The 18,428-nt window shown below is 37.3% G+C and overlaps 1 protein-coding gene across 2 annotated transcripts in view; it reads right to left on the minus strand.

Annotated features, from left to right (window-relative positions):
• The window catches only part of LOC133550306 (spermatid perinuclear RNA-binding protein-like), a 56,547-nt gene extending 45,977 nt beyond the window's left edge, over window positions 1-10,570 (minus strand). The window contains exons 1-2 of one of the 2 annotated variants that reach the window (XM_061896411.1): window positions 10,435-10,570; window positions 1-13 (exon numbers count right to left, since the gene is read on the minus strand). The exon at window positions 1-13 is cut by the window's left edge and continues 81 nt beyond it. The gene's annotated coding sequence lies outside the window, so the exon portion shown is untranslated. Of the gene's footprint in view, window positions 115-10,434 lie in introns of both variants that reach the window. The other variant, XM_061896410.1, reaches the window with a different exon arrangement.
• Between the last annotated feature and the right edge of the window lie 7,858 nt (window positions 10,571-18,428).

Below are 18,428 nucleotides of genomic sequence, written 5' to 3' on the forward strand. Positions count from 1 at the left end.
CTCGTTAGCGCAGCTGCAGACAGAGTCGGAACCGGGATGATATTTCCAAACTTGTGACCCCGAATTGAAATGTGGGTGGTTGACGAGCCTCTTGTCTGCTTGTTGGTCATATCTCTGGAGGACCAATCAGGAATGCAACAATTTCTCTTTCTTGACTTGTTGGACGGTTAAAAAAAAAAACAGCATTTTTTTGGGGGGGTCAATGAATGTGTGTCAAACTTCATAAAGACACGTTTAAAAACGTGAAATAAGGTGGAACTGTACACGCTTCTTGTGGTTTTAGTGCGTGGTGTTGGGTTGCAGGAATAGTTTTCCACCTTTGAGCAAAAAGTGGGGCTTAAAGCTTTTTTGATACATTATTATGCATTAGAGAAACATATACTGATGATTTCGGCTGGCCTGGGAACGCCTCGGGATCCCCCGGGAAGAGCTAGACGAAGGGGCTGGAGAGAGGGAAGTCTGGGCTTCCCTGCTTAGGCTGCTGCCCCCGCGACCCGACCTCGGATAAGCGGAAGATGATGGATGGATGGATGGATACTAATGATTTTTGCATTTACTGCAATTAAAAACCTTTGACAAGCCTTTTACCTTTAATTGTATTTATTGATCAACAATTTTTTACATATATATACTGCGATTTATTTTATTATTATTTTTACAAGTGGTTTTTCATTACTAATTTATATCAATTTTTTGTTTTTTAAATCTATATTCAAAGTTGAGTTTCGGTGGTGCATTGAATGTTTTCATGCCAACGAATAATCGTGTGATTAATCGCGACTAATCAAAAATTGTGATTATTACTTTTGCACCGGCAAACATGCATAAAAACAAGTTACAACTAAGATGTTTGATTTTACACATTGGACATACAAGCGTTCATACGCCGCGTTCAAGGACCGCCGACCAGCATAGGACGCCACAAAGCCCGCCGGAAATAATACATATTATTACATTTTATTTTATTTTATTTGCGGTGCGTTTAGCTAATTCAATCCATCAAAATTAGAATAGTCCCGAAACGGAGGGAGTATATGAAATAACAGGTGTGTGTAAATAAATTGAAGTGCTCCCCCTTTGGCCAACATATGTAACAACAAGTGTGTGTAAGAAATCAAAATGCGCCCCCTTTGGCCAAATTTAATTTAAAAAAAATAAATATATATGTATATAGAGACATACTGTAATAACTTGAAGTAAATAATGACGTTTAAAAACCAAACCTTTGTTATATTTGCATAGTATATATATATAAATCTTTACATAGCTAGAAAGGGTGGTCCCAAAGCGGTAGTCCTTGTTCAAACTGACAGTGTCGGTTTTAAAAGTGCTCCCCCTCTGGTGAACATATGAAATAGCAAGTGTATGTAAAAAAATGTAAGTGCTCCCCCTCTGGCCAACATATGTAATAACATGTGTGTGTAAGGAATAAAATGTGCTCCCTTTGGCCAAAATTAATTATAAAAAAAATAAAAATTATGTATATAGGGACGCACTGTTATAACTTGAAATAAATAATGAAGATTAAAAAACAAAACTTTGTTATACTTGCATATATATGTATTTATAAATCTTTATATATCTAGAAAGGGTCTTCCCAAAGAGGTAGTCCTTTTTCATTTTGACAGCGTCTGTTTAACAGTGCTCCCCCTCTGGTCAACATATGAAATAACAAGTGCATGTAAGAAATTGAAATGGGCCCCCTTTGGCCATAATTAAATAAATAAATAAAAAAAATATGTATATAGATACATACTGTAAAAACTTCAAGTAAATAATGAAAATTAAAACCAATTATAAACAAAAAATGAACAAAAGCAGTCTTTTTCTCACGTGTCGACATTTTTCTTATAAAATTGGGAACAATTTCTCAAATTCTTTTTGTTTTTGTTATCTTGCAATATTTTTTTCATAAAATGATTACTTTTTAATCCAAAATGGCGACATTTGTCATATAAAATTTGGACTTTTAACACAACGTTGCCAATTTATTTTGTTGTTCTTGTAAAATAGTGAAATTTTTTTGTAAAATTCCAAACATTATTATAATATTGCCAAAATGTTTATGTTTTCTTATATAACTGTGACTTTTTTGTCGAGTAAAATTACAACTCTTTTCATAAACTTGCCAACATTTTAAGCTTTTATCGTAAAATTGCGACTGTTACTGAGTAAAATTCCGACTTTTATCATAATATTGCACAAATGTTCAGGTTTTTCTTGTAACATTTTGACTTGCGTTGTTAAAAATGACAAATTTTATTATACTACTGCCAACATTTTTTGTTTTTCTTGTGAAATTGTGACCCTTTTCCTGGGAAATTCCAACTCATTTTTCAAAACAGGCTTTTTTATATTTTCATAGTATGTATATATTATTAATAGAGATGTCCGATAATATTGGGCTGCCGATATTATCGGCCGATAAATGCTTTAAAATGTAATATCGGAAATTGTCAGTATTGGTTTCAAAAAGTAAAATTTATGACTTTTTAAAACGCCGCCGTACGGAGTGGTACACGGACGTAGGGAGAAGTACAGAACAGTTACGTCTCCCAGGTATACTTGCCAACCCTCCCGATTTTCCCGGGAGACTCCCGAATTTCAGTGACCTTCCCGAAAATCAACCATTCTCACGAATTTCACCCAATTTCCACCCAATGGCAGTTTTTTTCAATAACTTGAGTTGATTTCCATCCATCCATTTTCTACCGCTTATTCCCTTTCGGGGTCGCGGGGGGCGCTGGCGCCTATCCCAGCTACAATCGGGCGGAAGGCGGGATACACCCTGGACAAGTCGCCACCTCATCACAGGGCCAACACAGATAGACAGACAACATTCACACTCACATTCACACACTAGGGACCATTTAGTGTTGCCAATCAACCTATCCCCAGGTGCATGTCTTTGGAGGTGGGAGGAAGCCGGAGTACCCGGAGGGAACCCACGCATTCACGGGGAGAACATGCAAACTCCACACAGAAAGATCCCGAGCCTGGATTTGAACCCAGGACTGCAGGACCTTCGTATTGTGAGGCAGACGCACTAACCCCTCTGCCACCGTGAAGCCTTGAGTTGATTTATTTTGGAAAACCTTGTTACATTGTTTAATGAATCACAACAAAATTAGGCATAATAATATGTTAATTCCACAACTGTATATATCGGTATCGGTTGATATCGGTAATTAAGAGTTGGACAACATTATCGGACATCTCTAATTATTAATGTTGTAAATACAAATCTTTATATATCTAGAAAGGGTGGTCCTAAAGAGGTAGGCGTTTTTCTCAGGTCTCAAGAAGGTAAGAAATACAAGAGTGTGTGTATGTGTGTGTGTGTGTGTGTGTGTGTTTTCTTCGTCTACTATTTTTTTCCTATGTTTTGCAGTGTCGCAGGAATGAAGTGTGATTATTTTTATGCTAATGAGTTGACTCCAGTCCACTTCAACACATGAAAAGAGCAGGTGGACCCGCTCCACGACGGCGTTCATCTCGGCGCTGTTTCTGCTTGCAGGGATTTCTACTTTTATGTTGTCTCTGCGCTTCAAAGGCGGCCCCAGCAGACGGCAGATTGAAGCGGGGGAGGCTAAAAAAAGATTTCCCCGCTCTCAAACCCCCCTCTACCAACTTTTGTCACTCGTGTTTGACGCGCAGGACAAAAGAAAAAAAAAAAAAAGACGGGCTGGCGCGCAAAAGAGCAGAGCGAGGATATCAAATATTTGATGCTGCCGAATAATGAACCCAGCGAATTTTCCCCCCGAACTGTCGGGAATACGCCGGCAGATGACAAAAAGTTTGCCAAGTGGCACAATTTCTTCTCACGCTAATTGACTCCTTTCCAACAGTCATTGCTATAATTGTTGTTCATAAACACATTATGATGGGACTGTCTGGGAACGTCGCTTGTTGCAATCACTGCAGTAGACGGCACTGGTGACTCTGCTTCTAAACACACCCGGTCCGCCAGAGAGTAAGAAAACGCCCATGTGAAGTGAAGTGAATTATATTTATATAGCGCTTTTCTCTAGTGACTCAAAGCGTATCAAAACCAGTGTTCTAATGAATTATTGACATATTCAACCTTGAAATATATTAAATATTGCATATTTTGTGCATTTGGCATATAGAAAAACAATAATAATAATACAAATTTATAAAAAACGGATAGATGTGAAATTGATTTAGTGTTGAAAAGTTTTATGAAAAAGTGTGACTTATTTTAAACACTTTTAAATAAGTCTCCAAATATTTCACATGAAATATTCCACTTTGAAATATATTTGATATTGCAAGAATTTTAGTGGGATTTTTATTTAACTGTCATTGCTCAAAAACTAATAATGTATCAAAACCAGTGTTGTAATGAATTATTGACAAATTCAACCTGGAAATATATTTAATATCGCATATTTTGTGTGTTTGCCATATCAAATTTTTTTAAATTGTCAAAAAGGGCATAAAATATATGAAAAAAAAAATCTCCATTTACTTCACATCTAATATTTCACTTTGAACTATTTTTGGAGAAAAATATTGCAAATGTTGTGTTTTTGCCATGAAAAAAAAACGTTTTATTGACAAAAAGGGCTTAAAATAAATATAAAAATAATCCATCCATCCATCTTCTCCCGCTTATCCGAGGTCGGGTCGCGGGGGCAGCAGCCTAAGCAGGGAACCCTAGACTTCCCTCTCCCCAGCCACTTCGTCTAGCTCTTCCCGGGGGATCCCGAGGCGTTCCAGGGCCAGCCGGGAGACATAGTCTTCCCAACGTGTCCTGGGTCTTCCCCGTGGCCTCCTACGTAAAATAATCTAAATTTATAATCAACAGATGGATCTGAAGTTGACCTAAAGACTTAAGTGTTGAAAGTAAAAAAATAAATAAAGTGTGTATATATATGTATATATATATATATATATATATATATATATATATATGTCTTGATTGGATTATCCAGAGAATAGTGCTCGATACCGTGGTAGAGCGCAATATGTAGGTGTGGGAAAAATCACAAGACTACTTCATCTCTACAGAACTGTTTCATGAGGGGTTCCCTCAATCATCAGGAGATTTTAATGGAAGCATTCACATACAATGGTTTATATAGGGCACAGAGTGGGTGGGTACAAGCAGGCGTAGGGTGTGGTGATTGGCTCATGTGTTACCTAGGAGGTGTTTCCGTCTGTGGCGGCATGTTGAAATGATTTCACTGCGCTTGTTGAGGGATGATAGATCTGGATGATATATAATAAACAGTTTCTCTTTTAAGCATAGGTTGCATCTTTTATTACCACTGTTGTAAGGTGTGCTAGTTGCAAGAATTGGCCATGTTATTGAATATTCAACATTATTGTCTTTGAGGTTCCAAATGTGTTTGCTGAGTTCTGTAGAATTCCGCAAAGTCTGGTTTCTAAAGGAGGCGTTGTGATTATTTCATCTTGTTTTGAACGCTCCTTCGGTTAATCCTACGTACGTGTCGGATGTGTTAATGTCCTTGCGTGTTACCTTTGCTTGGTAAACGACTGATGTCTGTAAGCACCCTCCGTTGAGAGGGCAATCAGGTTTCTTGCGACAGTTACATTCATTATTGGTTTCAGAGTCGTTTAGTCTGGGGGTAGGCAGTCCTTTTGCAATTGCTTTGTTGTGGTTTGAAATGATTTGTTGTATGTTATTCATACAGCTGTAGCTCAATTTAATGTTGTTCCTGTTGTGTTACCTCCTAGGTAACACATGAGCCAATCACCACACCCTACGCCTGCTTGTACCCACCCACTCTGTGCCCTATATAAACCATTGTATGTGAATGCTTCCATTAAAATCTCCTGATGATTGAGGGAACCCCTCATGAAACAGTTCTGTAGAGATGAAGTAGTCTTGTGATTTTTCCCCACACCTACATATACATATATATATATATATATATATATATATATATTTAACACTTATAAGTGGGACCTTTTTGGGTTCCTGAGAATTTTAGTGGGGATTTTAATAAAAATTGTTAAACTGCCATTGTTCGAAAATTAATAATAAATTAAAATCAATGTTGTTATGAATTCTTGACATATTTAAGGCTCCAATTACTTGAAATGTGATATTTCACTTTGAAATATTTTTGGGAGGAAAATGTTGCATATTTTGTGTGTTTGCCATGTAAAAAGAAAACGTTTTAATTAACAAAAAGGGCATAAAATAGACATAAAAATAATCAAAACGTATAATTAACGGATAGATCTGAAGTTGATCTAGAGACGTAAGTGTTGAAAGAAAAAAAAAATATATATATATTTATTGATTATTTTTTTAACAATTATGAGCAGAACCCTTTAGAGTCCCCAGGACTTTTACTGTGATAAAAAAAAAAAGTTACTAATAAATATGTAAATTAAAATTAATATGAAGTATTGACTGATTCGAGGCACTAATTCACATCAAATATTCCACTTTGACATTTTTTGTGGGGAAATATTGCATATTTTGTGTGTTTACCATGTAAAAAAAGGTTTTGATTGACAAAAAGGTAATAAAATATATATTTTTAAAAAATCAAAAAATATTATTGACGGATAGATCTGAAGTTGATTTAGAGACTTAAGTGTTGAAAGTAAAAAATAAATAAAATGTATGTGTGTGTGTGTGTGTGTATATATATATATATATATAATATACACACACATATATAAATTATTTTTAACACTTATGAGTGGGACCTTTTGGGTCCCTGAGAATTTTAGTGGGATTGAAAAAAAAAATTTAAACTGTCATTGTTCAAAATTTTAAAATAAATTTAAATCAATGTTGTTATGAATTATTGACATATTTAAGGCTCCAAATACTTGAAATCTAATATTTCACTTTGAAATATTTTTGGGAGGAAAATATTGCATATTTTCTGTGTTTTCCATGTAAAAAAAGGTTTTAATTGACAAAAAGGGCATAAAATATACATTTAAAAAAATCAAAACATATTATTGACTGATAGATCTGAAGTTGATTTAGAAGAGACTTAAGTGTTGAAAGTAAAAAATATATATATATTTATATTTTTAACACTTATGAGTGGGACCATTTTGGGTCCCTGAGAATTTTAGTGGGATTTAAAATTTTTTTTTTAACATTCATTGTTCAAAATTTTTAAATCAATTAAAATCAATGTTGTTATGAATTATTGACATATTTAAGGCTCCAATTACTTGAAATCTAATATTTCACTTTGAAATATTTTTTGGGGGAAAATATTGCATATTTTCTGTGTTTTACATGTAAAAAAAGGTTTTAATTGACAAAAAGGGCATAAAATATACATTTTAAAAAATCTAAACATTTTATTGACTGATTGATCTGAAGTTGATCTAGAGACTTAAGTGTTGAAAGTAAAAAATATATATATATTTATATTTTTAACACTTATGAGTGGGACCATTTTGGGTCCCTGAGAATTTTAGTGGGATTTATTTTTTTTTTTCAAACAGTCATTGTTCAAAATTTTAAAATCAATTAAAATCAATGTTGTTATGAATTATTGACATATTTAAGGCTCCAATTACTTGAAATCTAATATTTCACTTTGAAAAATTTTTTGGGGGGGAAAATATTGCATATTTTGTGTGTTTTCCATGTAAAAACGTTTTAATTGACAAAAAGGGGCATAAAATAAACATTTAAAAAAAAATCTAAACATATTATTGACCGATAATTCATGTGAAGTGAAGTGAATTATATTTATATAGCGCTTTTCTCTAGTGACTCAAAGCGCTTTACATAGTGAAACCCAATATCTAAGTTACATTTAAACCAGTGTGGGTGGCACTGGGAGCAGGTGGGTAAAGTGTCTTGCCCAAGGACACAACGGCAGTGACTAGGATGGCGGAAGCGGGATCTAGAGACTTAAGTGTTGAAAGTAAAAAAATATATATATATTTATATTTTTAACACTTATGAGTGGGACTCTTTTGGATCCCTAAGAATTTTAGTGGAATTTCTATTTTTTTTTAACGGTCATTGCTAAAAAAATTAAAATCAATAACTGTTTTTACCATAAGACAGTGTTTTGAAGGTGGCGACTTGTCTAGGGTGTACACCGCCTTCTGCCCGATTGTAGCTGAGTTAAGCACCAGCACCCCCCGCGACCCCGAAAGGGAATAAGCGGTAGAAAATGGATGGATGGATGTTTTTAACATAAGACAGTGTTTTGAAGGTGGCGACTTGTCCATGGTGTACCCCGCCTTCCGCCCGATTGTAGCTGATAGGCGCCAGCGCCCCCCGCGACCCCGAAAGGGAATAAGCGGTAGAAAATGGATGGATGATTGGATGGATGTTTTTACCATAAGACAGTGTTTTGAAGGTGGCGACTTGTCCAGGGTGTACCCCGCCTTCCGCCCGATTGTAGCTGATAGGCGCCAGCGCCCCCCGCGACCCCGAAAGGGAATAAGCGGTAGAAAATGGATGGATGATTGGATGGATGTTTTTACCATAAGACAGTGTTTTGAAGGTGGCGACTTGTCCAGGGTGTACCCCGCCTTCCGCCCGATTGTACCTGAGATAGGCGCCAGCGCCCCCCGCAACCTCGAAAGGGAATAAGCGGTAGAAAATGGATGGATGGATGTTTTTAACATAAGACAGTGTTTTGAAGGTGGCGACTTGTCCAGGGTGTACCCCGCCTTCCGCCCGATTGTAGCTGATAGGCGCCAGCGCCCCCCGCGACCCCGAAAGGGAATAAGCGGTAGAAAATGGATGGATGATTGGATGGATGTTTTTACCATAAGACAGTGTTTTGAAGGTGGCGACTTGTCCAGGGTGTACCCCGCCTTCCGCCCGATTGTACCTGAGATAGGCGCCAGCGCCCCCCGCAACCTCGAAAGGGAATAAGCGGTAGAAAATGGATGGATGGATGTTTTTAACATAAGACAGTGTTTTGAAGGTGGCGACTTGTCCAGGGTGTACCCCGCCTTCCGCCCGATTGTAGCTGAGATAGGCGCCAGCGCCCCCCGCGACCCCGAAAGGGAATAAGCGGTAGAAAATGGATGGATGGATGTTTTTAACATAAGACAGTGTTTTGAAGGTGGCGACTTGTCCAGGGTGTACCCCGCCTTTTGCCCGATTGTAGCTGAGATAAGCACCAGCGCCCCCCGCGACCCCGAAAGGGAATAAGCGGTAGAAATGGATGGATGATTGGATGGATGTTTTTACCATAAGACAGTGTTTTGAAGGTGGCGACTTGTCCAGGGTGTACCCCGCCTTCCGCCCGATTGTAGCTGAGATAGGCGCCAGCGCCCCCCGCGACCCCGAAAGGGAATAAGCGGTAGAAAGTGGATGGATGGATGGATGTTTTTAACATAAGACAGTGTTTTGAAGATGGCGACTTGTCCAGGGTGTACCCCGCCTTCCGCCCGATTATAGCTGAGATAGGCGCCAGCGCCCCCCGCGACCCTGAAAGGGAATAAGCGGTAGAAAATGGATGGATGGATGGATGTTTTCACCATAAGACTGTGTTTTGAAGGTGGCGACTTGTCCAGGGTGTACCCCGCCTTCCGCCCGATTGTAGCTGAGATAGGCGCCAGCGCCCCCCGCGACTCCGAAAGGGAATAAGCGGTAGAAAATGGATGGATGGATGGATGTTTTTAACATAAGACAGTGTTTTGAAGGTGGCGACTTGTCCAGGGTGTACGCCGCCTTCCGCCCGATTGTAGCTGAGATAGGCGCCAGCGCCCCCCGCGACCCCGAAAGGGAATAAGCGGTAGGAAATGGATGGATGATGGATGTTTTTACCATAAGACAGTGTTTTGAAGGTGGCGACTTGTCCAGGGTGTACGCCGCCTTCCGCCCGATTGTAGCTGAGTTAGGCACGCCCCCCCCCCGGGAAATAAGCGGTAGGTAATGGATGGATAAACTGGTCTAAGGTGTACCCTGCCTTCCGCCGGAAACGCAGCTGAGATAGGCACCAGCAACCCCCCGCGACCCCGAAAGGGACAAGCGGTAAAAAAAGGATGGATGTCCCTGGGACCAAACTTTAGAGCAGCTCTAAAGGTTTTTTTTTCTTTTAAATCTACAAATTGGTTTTGTAAATGAAAAATATTAAAATGGACCTGCGTGATATCATTTTTCCGCGGAAAAAGTTAGGACACCCCCGACTGCAGTGTCGGTGGGAGGAGCCGAAGTGTGTCACGTGACAGTGAACGTGCAGGTGCAGACTGACAAAGTGCTGTTGACAGGTGACCACACAGGTGAGGTCGCCACACACACACATAAAAACACACACGTAACAACACACAAATAACAACACAAACATTGAACAAAGCTTCTTTAAAAAAAAAAAAAAAAAAAAAAGGCGGGAAAGGAGAAAGTGTTTTCTACTTATCGAACCGAACCTCGCGGTCACAAAGCAGCCAAATCCTCCCGTTAACGGCCACCGGTGACGGGGAAGGTCGACCTACCTGCGGCGTCAGGGCGTCAGGGCGTCAGCTGGGTCCGGCTCTGGCGCCGCTCCGCACCGGGACGGCACGGAGAGGAGGACGAAATTAAGCCGGGCTGCCGTCACCCCGCGGCGTCTGCGCGTGCGCGGAAATGTTTAAAGGGTTCCGACAAAGATCGTCTATGGTGAGGAAGAGTCCCGGTATTTCAAACAAACGTCAAATGTGTTTGTTTATCAGAGTGGTTTGTTTATTTGTAGCTTTCATTTGAACTCTTTTTAATGTATTTTGTATCTTATGTCCAAAGTGCGGCCTGGGTCAAGCTTCAAATATTTTGTGGCCTAAAGAATGATACCTGTTAGCATGCTAACATTAGCATGCTAACCTTTGTTTAGCTAATTTGAGTCACACATTAAAAGCGTTACTAAAACGGCCTTCTTTCATCTCCGTAATATCGCTAAAATTCGCTCCATTTTGTCCACTAAAGACGCTGAGATCATTATCCATGCGTTTGTTACGTCTCGTCTCGACTACTGTAACGTATTATTTTCGGGTCTCCCCATGTCTAGCATTAAAAGATTACAGTTGGTACAAAATGCGGCTGCTAGACTTTTGACAAGAACAAGAAAGTTTGATCACATTACGCCTGTACTGGCTCACCTGCACTGGCTTCCTGTGCACTTAAGATGTGACTTTAAGGTTTTACTACTTACGTATAAAATACTACACGGTCTAGCTCCATCCTATCTTGCCGATTGTATTGTACCATATGTCCCGGCAAGAAATCTGCGTTCAAAAGACTCCGGCTTATTAGTGATTCCTAGAGCTCAAAAAAAGTCTGCGGGCTACAGAGCGTTTTCCTTACGGGCTCCAGTACTCTGGAATGCCCTCCCGGTAACAGTTCGAGATGCCACCTCAGTAGAAGCATTTAAGTCTCACCTTAAAACTCATCTGTATACTCTAGCCTTTAAATAGACCTCCTTTTTAGACCAGTTGATCTGCCGCTTCTTTTCTTTCTCCTATGTCCCCCCCTCCCTTGTGGAGGGGGTCCGGTCCGATGACCATGGATGAAGTACTGGCTGTCCAGAGTCGAGACCCAGGATGGACCGCTCGTCGGGACCCAGGATGGACCGCTCGCCTGTATCGGTTGGGGACATCTCTACGCTGCTGATCCGCTTGAGATGGTTTCCTGTGGACGGGACTCTCGCTGCTGTCTTGGAGCCACTATGGATTGAACTTTCACAGTATCATGTTAGACCCGCTCGACATCCATTGCTTTCGGTCCCCTAGAGGGGGGGGGGGGGGGTTGCCCACATCTGAGGTCCTCTCCAAGGTTTCTCATAGTCAGCATTGTCACTGGCGTCCCACTGAATGTGAATTCTCCCTGCCCACTGGGTGTGAGTTTTCCTTGCCCTTTTGTGGGTTCTTCCGAGGATGTTGTAGTCGTAATGATTTGTGCAGTCCTTTGAGACATTTGTGATTTGGGGCTATATAAATAAACATTGATTGATTGATTGATTGATTGAATTTTGGAAATATACACCGACGTCATATTTTGGTACTTGAGGCTTTCAATGTTAGCATGCTAGCTTTTTAAATACATTTTTAATGTACACCCCTTACAACCTTTTTGAAAGCAAGAGCTACTTCTTGGATACTGATTAATGCGAAGGGCTACCAGTTTGATACACACTTAAATAAATTGCCAGAAATAGCCAATTTGCTCAATTTAACTTTAATAAATAAATCTATATATATATTAAAAAAATGGGTATTTCTGTCCGTCATTCCGTCGTACATTTTTTTTCCTTTTACGGAAGGTTTTTTGTAGAGAATAAATGATGAAAAAAACACTTAATTGAACGGTTTAAAAGAGGAGAAAACACGTAAAAATGGAAATTAAATTTTGAAACATAGTTTATCTTCAATTTCGACTCGTTAAAATTCAAAATTCAACCGAAAAAAATGACTAGAAAAACCCAGCTAATTCGAATTTTTTTGAAAAAATAAAAAAAATAATTTATGGAACATCATTAGTAATTTTTCCTGATTAAGATTAATTTTAGAATTTTGATGACATGTTTTAAATAAGTTAAAATCCAATCTGCACTTTGTTAGAATATATAACAAATTGGACCAAGCTATATTTCTAACAAAGACAAATCATTATTTCTTCTAGATTTTCCAGAATAAAAATTTTAAAAGAAATTCAAAAGACTTTGAAATAAGATTTAAATTTGATTCTACAGATTTTCTAGATTCGCCAGAATATATATTTTTTAATTTTATTCATAATAAGTTTGAAGAAATATTTCACAAATATTCTTCGTTGAAAAAACAGAAACTAAAATGAAGAATTAAATTAGAATGTATTTATTATTCTTTACAATAAAACAATTAAATACTTGAACATTGATTTAAATTGTCAGGAAAAAAGAAGGAATTTAAAAGGTAAAAAGTTATGTGTTTAAAAATCCTAAAATCATTTTTAAGGTTGTATTTTTCTCTCTAAAATTGTCTTTCTGAAAGTTATAAGAAGCAAAGTAAAAAAGTTAATGAATTTATTTAAACAAGTGAAGACCAAGTCTTTAAAATATTTTCTTGGATTTTCAAATTCTATTTGAGTTTTGTCTCTCTTAGATCCAAAAACGTCGAGCAAAGCGAGACCAGCTTGCTAGTAAATAAATAAAATTTAAAAAATAGAGGCAGCTCACTGGTAAGTGCTGCTATTTGAGCTATTTTTAGAACAGGCCAGCGGGCTACTCATCTGGTCCTTACGGGCTACCTGGTGTGCTAACATTAGCATGCTAACCTTTATTTAGCTAATTTTGAAGGCATACACATATTTTGGTAGTTGAGGCATGCAACGTTAGCATGCTAGTTTTTGAAACACGTTTTCAATATTTATGGTCAGCATTTAGTATGCTAAAATTAGCACGCTAACCTTCAGTTAGTTAATTTTGGAGGTACACACTTCCATCATCATTTTAGTACTTAAAGCATGCAACTTTAGCATGGTGGCTTTTTAAACCAATTTTTAATGTACATTTCTTAGAGTAATATAAAAACATTTTAGTATGCTAAAATTACTATGCTAGCTTTTTTTCAGCAAATTTTGTAGGTACACACCTCAGTCATATTTTGGTAATTGAGGCATGCAACGTTAGCATGCTGGATTTTTAAACACATTTTTAATCTACATCTGTCAGAGTAATATATAGACACATTTTTCGGTCAGCATTTTAGTGTGCTAACATTAGCATGCTAACATATATTTAGCTAATTTTGGAGGTACACACTTCCATCATATTTTGGTACTTAAAGCATGGAACTTTAACATGATGGCTTTTTTTTTTTAACACATTTTTAATGTACATTTTTTTAGAGTAATATAAAGACACATGTTACGGTCAGCATTTTAGTATGCTAACATTACTATGCTAGCTTTTTTTTCAGCAAATTTTGTAGGTACACACCTCATTCATATTTTGGTACTTGAGGCATGCAACGTTAGCATGCTGGATTTTTAAAGACATTTTTAATCTACATCTGTCAGAGTAATATATAGACACATTTTTCGGTCAGAATTTTAGTGTGCTAACATTAGCATGCATACCTTTATTTAGCTAATTTTGGAGGTACACACTTCCATCATATTTTGGTACTTAAAGCATGGAACTTTAACATGATGGCTTTTTTTTTTTAACACATTTTTAATGTACATTTTTTTAGAGTAATATAAAGACACGTGTTACGGTCAGCATTTTAGTATGCTAACATTACTATGCTAGCTTTTTTTTCAGCAAATTTTGTAGGTACACACCTCATTCATATTTTGGTACTTGAGGCATGCAACGTTAGCATGCTGGATTTTTAAACACATTTTTAATCTACATCTGTCAGAGTAATATATAGACACATTTTTCGGTCAGCATTTTAGTGTGCTAACATTAGTATGCTAACCTTTATTTAGCTACTTTTGGAGGTACACACTTCCATCATATTTTGGTACTTAAAGCATGCAACTTTAGCATGCTGGCTTTTTAAAACACATTTTTAATGTACATTTCTTACAGTAATATAAAGACACATGTTACGGTCAGCATTTTAGTATGCTAACATTACTATGCTAGCTTTTTTTTCAGCAAATTTTGTAGGTACACACCTCATTCATATTTTGGTACTTGAGGCATACACTGTTAGCATGCTGGATTTTTAAACATATGTTTAATCTACATCCGTCAGAGTAATATATAAACACATGTTTCGGTCAGCATTTTAGTGTGCTAACATTAGCATGCTAACCTTTATTCAGCTAATTTTGGAGGTACACACTTCCATCATATTTTGGTACTTAAAGCATGCTGGGTTGTTTTTTTTTAACACATTTTTAATGTACATTTCTTAGAGTAATATAAAGACACATGTTACGGTCAGCATTTTAGTATGCTAACATTACTATGCTAACTTTTTTTTCAGCAAATTTTGTAGGAACACACCTCATTCATATTTTGGTACTTGAGGCATGCAACGTTAGCATGCTGGATTTTTAAACACATTTTTAATCTACATCTGTCAGAGTAACATATAGACACATTTTTCGGTCAGCATTTTAGTGTGCTAACATTAGCATGCTAACCTTTATTTAGCTAATTTTGGAGGTACACACTTCCATCATATTTTGGTACTCAAAGCATGCAACATTAGCATGCTGGATTTTTTTTAAACACATTTTTAATGTACATTTCTTAGAGTAATATAAAGACACATGTTACGGTCAGCATTTTCGTATGCTAAAATTACTATGCTAGCTTTTTTTTCAGCAAATTTTGTAGGTACACATCTCAGTCATATATTGGTACTTGAGGCATACACTGTTAGCATGCTGGATTTTTAAACACATTTTTAATCTACATCTGTCAGAGTAACATATAGACACATTTTTCGGTTAGCATTTTAGTGTGCTAACATTAGCATGCTAACCTTTATTTAGCTAATTTTGGAGGTATACAGCTCCATCATATTTTTGTACTTGAGGCATGCAACGTTAGCATGCTAGCTTTTTAAACACATTTTTAATGTACACCCCTCAGAATAATATATAGACGCATGTTATAGTCTGCATTTTAGTATGATAACATTACTATGCTAGCTTTTTTTAGCCCCCGACTTAAACAAGTTGAAAAACTTATTGCAAAAAAATGCACCTGCGTCCTTTGATTTGTCGGTCCGTGGCCCTCGGTGAAAAAAAGATTCTCTAACTACGCTACGAGTACCACCAGTGGTATGTGGGCTCCATCAAATAATCCTTTGATGAAAGTACAGTGTTTTATTTTCCTATATTCAAAACACAGTGTTACTGTTCAAACTGTGTGTAATGTTACAGTGGCCAAAAATATGAAATATCCTTCTTAAATAAAACCTCTGCCTTGCTTTTAAATAATACTTAGGCCTACTACACTACTGAAAAACTGGCAGCTTGGTGTTTGTTTTGTATTTTTTACAGTGCATTACCGTAAATTAAAAACTAGTTTTTGGTAAAATACTGTAATGTGAGTTGTTTTTACTGCAGTACAGTGCGTACCAAATGTACCATCATGCATTGCTCGTCATCTCCGTGTACGAAAGGCCCGGTGGGCCGCGCGTGAACGAGGTGTGAAGGCTGCTCCACTTGTTTTTGGTTTTTCCGCGGGGGTGGATTTGGGTGTTAAAACATAAAAATGGTGAAAATGTCCCGCGAGTCATCCCCTCACGTATATATCTTTTCACTGTTTTTCACATGCTCACACACACACACACACACACACACACACACGCGCACACACACACACACACACACACACACACACACACACACACACACACACACACACGCACACACACACACGCACACACACACACGCACACACACACAAACACACACACACACACACACACACACGTCTATGTGAAAATGTGTCTTTGGTCTCTGGATGCTGTTGAAAGTCCGCAACATTGCCGCATCAGCAAAGTGCTGGGTTACAAGGGTGAGTGTGTGTGTGTATGTGTGTGTGTGTGTCTGTGTCTCTGTGTGTGTGTGTCTGTGTGTGTGTGTGTTCGTGTGTGTGTGCGTGTTGATTGGCAACACTAAATTGGCCCTAGTGTGTGAATGTGAGTGTGAATGTTGTCTGTCTATCTGTGTTGGCCCTGCGATGAGGTGGCGACTTGTCCAGGATGTTCCCCGCCTTCTGCCCGATTGTAGCTGAGATAGGCACCAGCGCCCCCCGCGACTCCAAAGAAAATACGCGGTATAAAAATAGATGGATGGAATGGAGAATGTCTCATTGTTGACCCTTTTGAATCCCCAAGAATTTTAGTGGGATTTAAAAAAACAAAACAACTGTCATTGTTGAAAAAATAATAATGTATCAAAATCAATGTTGTCATGAATTATTATCCCCAATTACCTCACATCAAATATTTCACTTTGAAATATACCGAATATTGCATATTTTGTGCATTTGCCATATAGATAATTACGTTTTTCTGGCAAAAGGGTAAAAACTAATAGTAATAATAAGAATCATAATAATAAAAACTTATAATTGAAGAATAGATCTAAAGTTGATCCAAACTTATTTTAAAAACTTTTATGAGTGGGACCCTTTTGGATCCCCAATGATTTTAGTAGGATTTTTTTGTTGTTAAAAAAAAAACTGTTATAGCTCAAAAAATAATGTATCAATATCAATGTTGTCATGAATTATTGACATATTCAAATTACATCAAATATTCAACCTTGAAATATATTTAATGTTGCATATTTTGTGCATTTGCCATATAGATAATTAAGTTTTTCTGGCAAAAGGGTAAAAACTAATAGTAATAATAAGAATCATAATAATAATAAAAACTTCTAATTGAAGAATAGATCTAAAGTTGATCCAAACTTATTTTAAAAACTTTTATGAGTGGGACCCTTTTGGATCCCCAAAGATTTTAGTAGGATTTTTTTTTTGTTAAAAAAAAACTGTCATTGCTCAAAAAATAATAATGTATCAAAAGCAATGTTGTCATGAATTATTGACATATTCAAATTACATCAAATATTCAACCTTGAAATATATTTAATGTTGCATATTTTGTGCATTTGCCATATAGATAATTAAGTTTTTCTGGCAAAAGGGTAAAAACTAATAGTAATAATAAGAATCATAATAATAAAAACTTCTAATTGAAGAATAGATCTAAAGTTGATCCAAACTTATTTTAAAAACTTTTATGAATGGGACCCTTTTGGATCCCCAATGATTTTAGTAGGATTTTTTTTTTGTTAAAAAAAAAAAACTGTCATTCCTCAAAAAATAATAATGTATCAAAAGCAATGTTGTCATGAATTATTGACATATTCAATCACATCAAATATTCAACCTTGAAATATATTTAATGTTGCATATTTTGTGCATTTGCCATATAGAAAACAAAGTTTTTTTTTGGCAAAGGACAAGAAAACATGATTTAATTAAAACTACACAAGAACAAACAAAAAGCACGCACGTGGGCGGAATAACAAACTAAGAGAGCTAGCACCGGGAGCTAGAAAAACAAAAAAGGAACTTTAGCATGGAAGCTAGAGGACAACAAACAGAAAAACTGGAAATCGCTAATGGCTAACAAGAACAGCTTACCGCTACGACGACCAGGACAAACTGTAGCATGACAGGTAGTAGCTGAAAAGAATCACAGACAAGACAAGACAAGAGCAACATATGGCAACGACAAGTCCGAATGACAATACAACACAACGATCCAGCAACTGACACAAGACAAAGGAGGTACAAATAGGAGCCGGCTGATTGGCGACAGGTGTGGCCAGATGCCAATCAGCCGCAGCTGAAGGGGAACACAGCACTCAGGGAACAAGAAAGGAAGCTGACAAAATAAGAGCACTAGACGGGAACTAAGGACAGGAAATACTAAACGCATTGAGGAGGAACACAGCCCTCAGGGAACAAGACAGGAAGCTAACAAAATAAGAG

This window comes from Nerophis ophidion, linkage group LG01, assembly GCF_033978795.1.
Source record: "Nerophis ophidion isolate RoL-2023_Sa linkage group LG01, RoL_Noph_v1.0, whole genome shotgun sequence".
Classification (NCBI taxonomy): domain Eukaryota; kingdom Metazoa; phylum Chordata; class Actinopteri; order Syngnathiformes; family Syngnathidae; genus Nerophis; species Nerophis ophidion.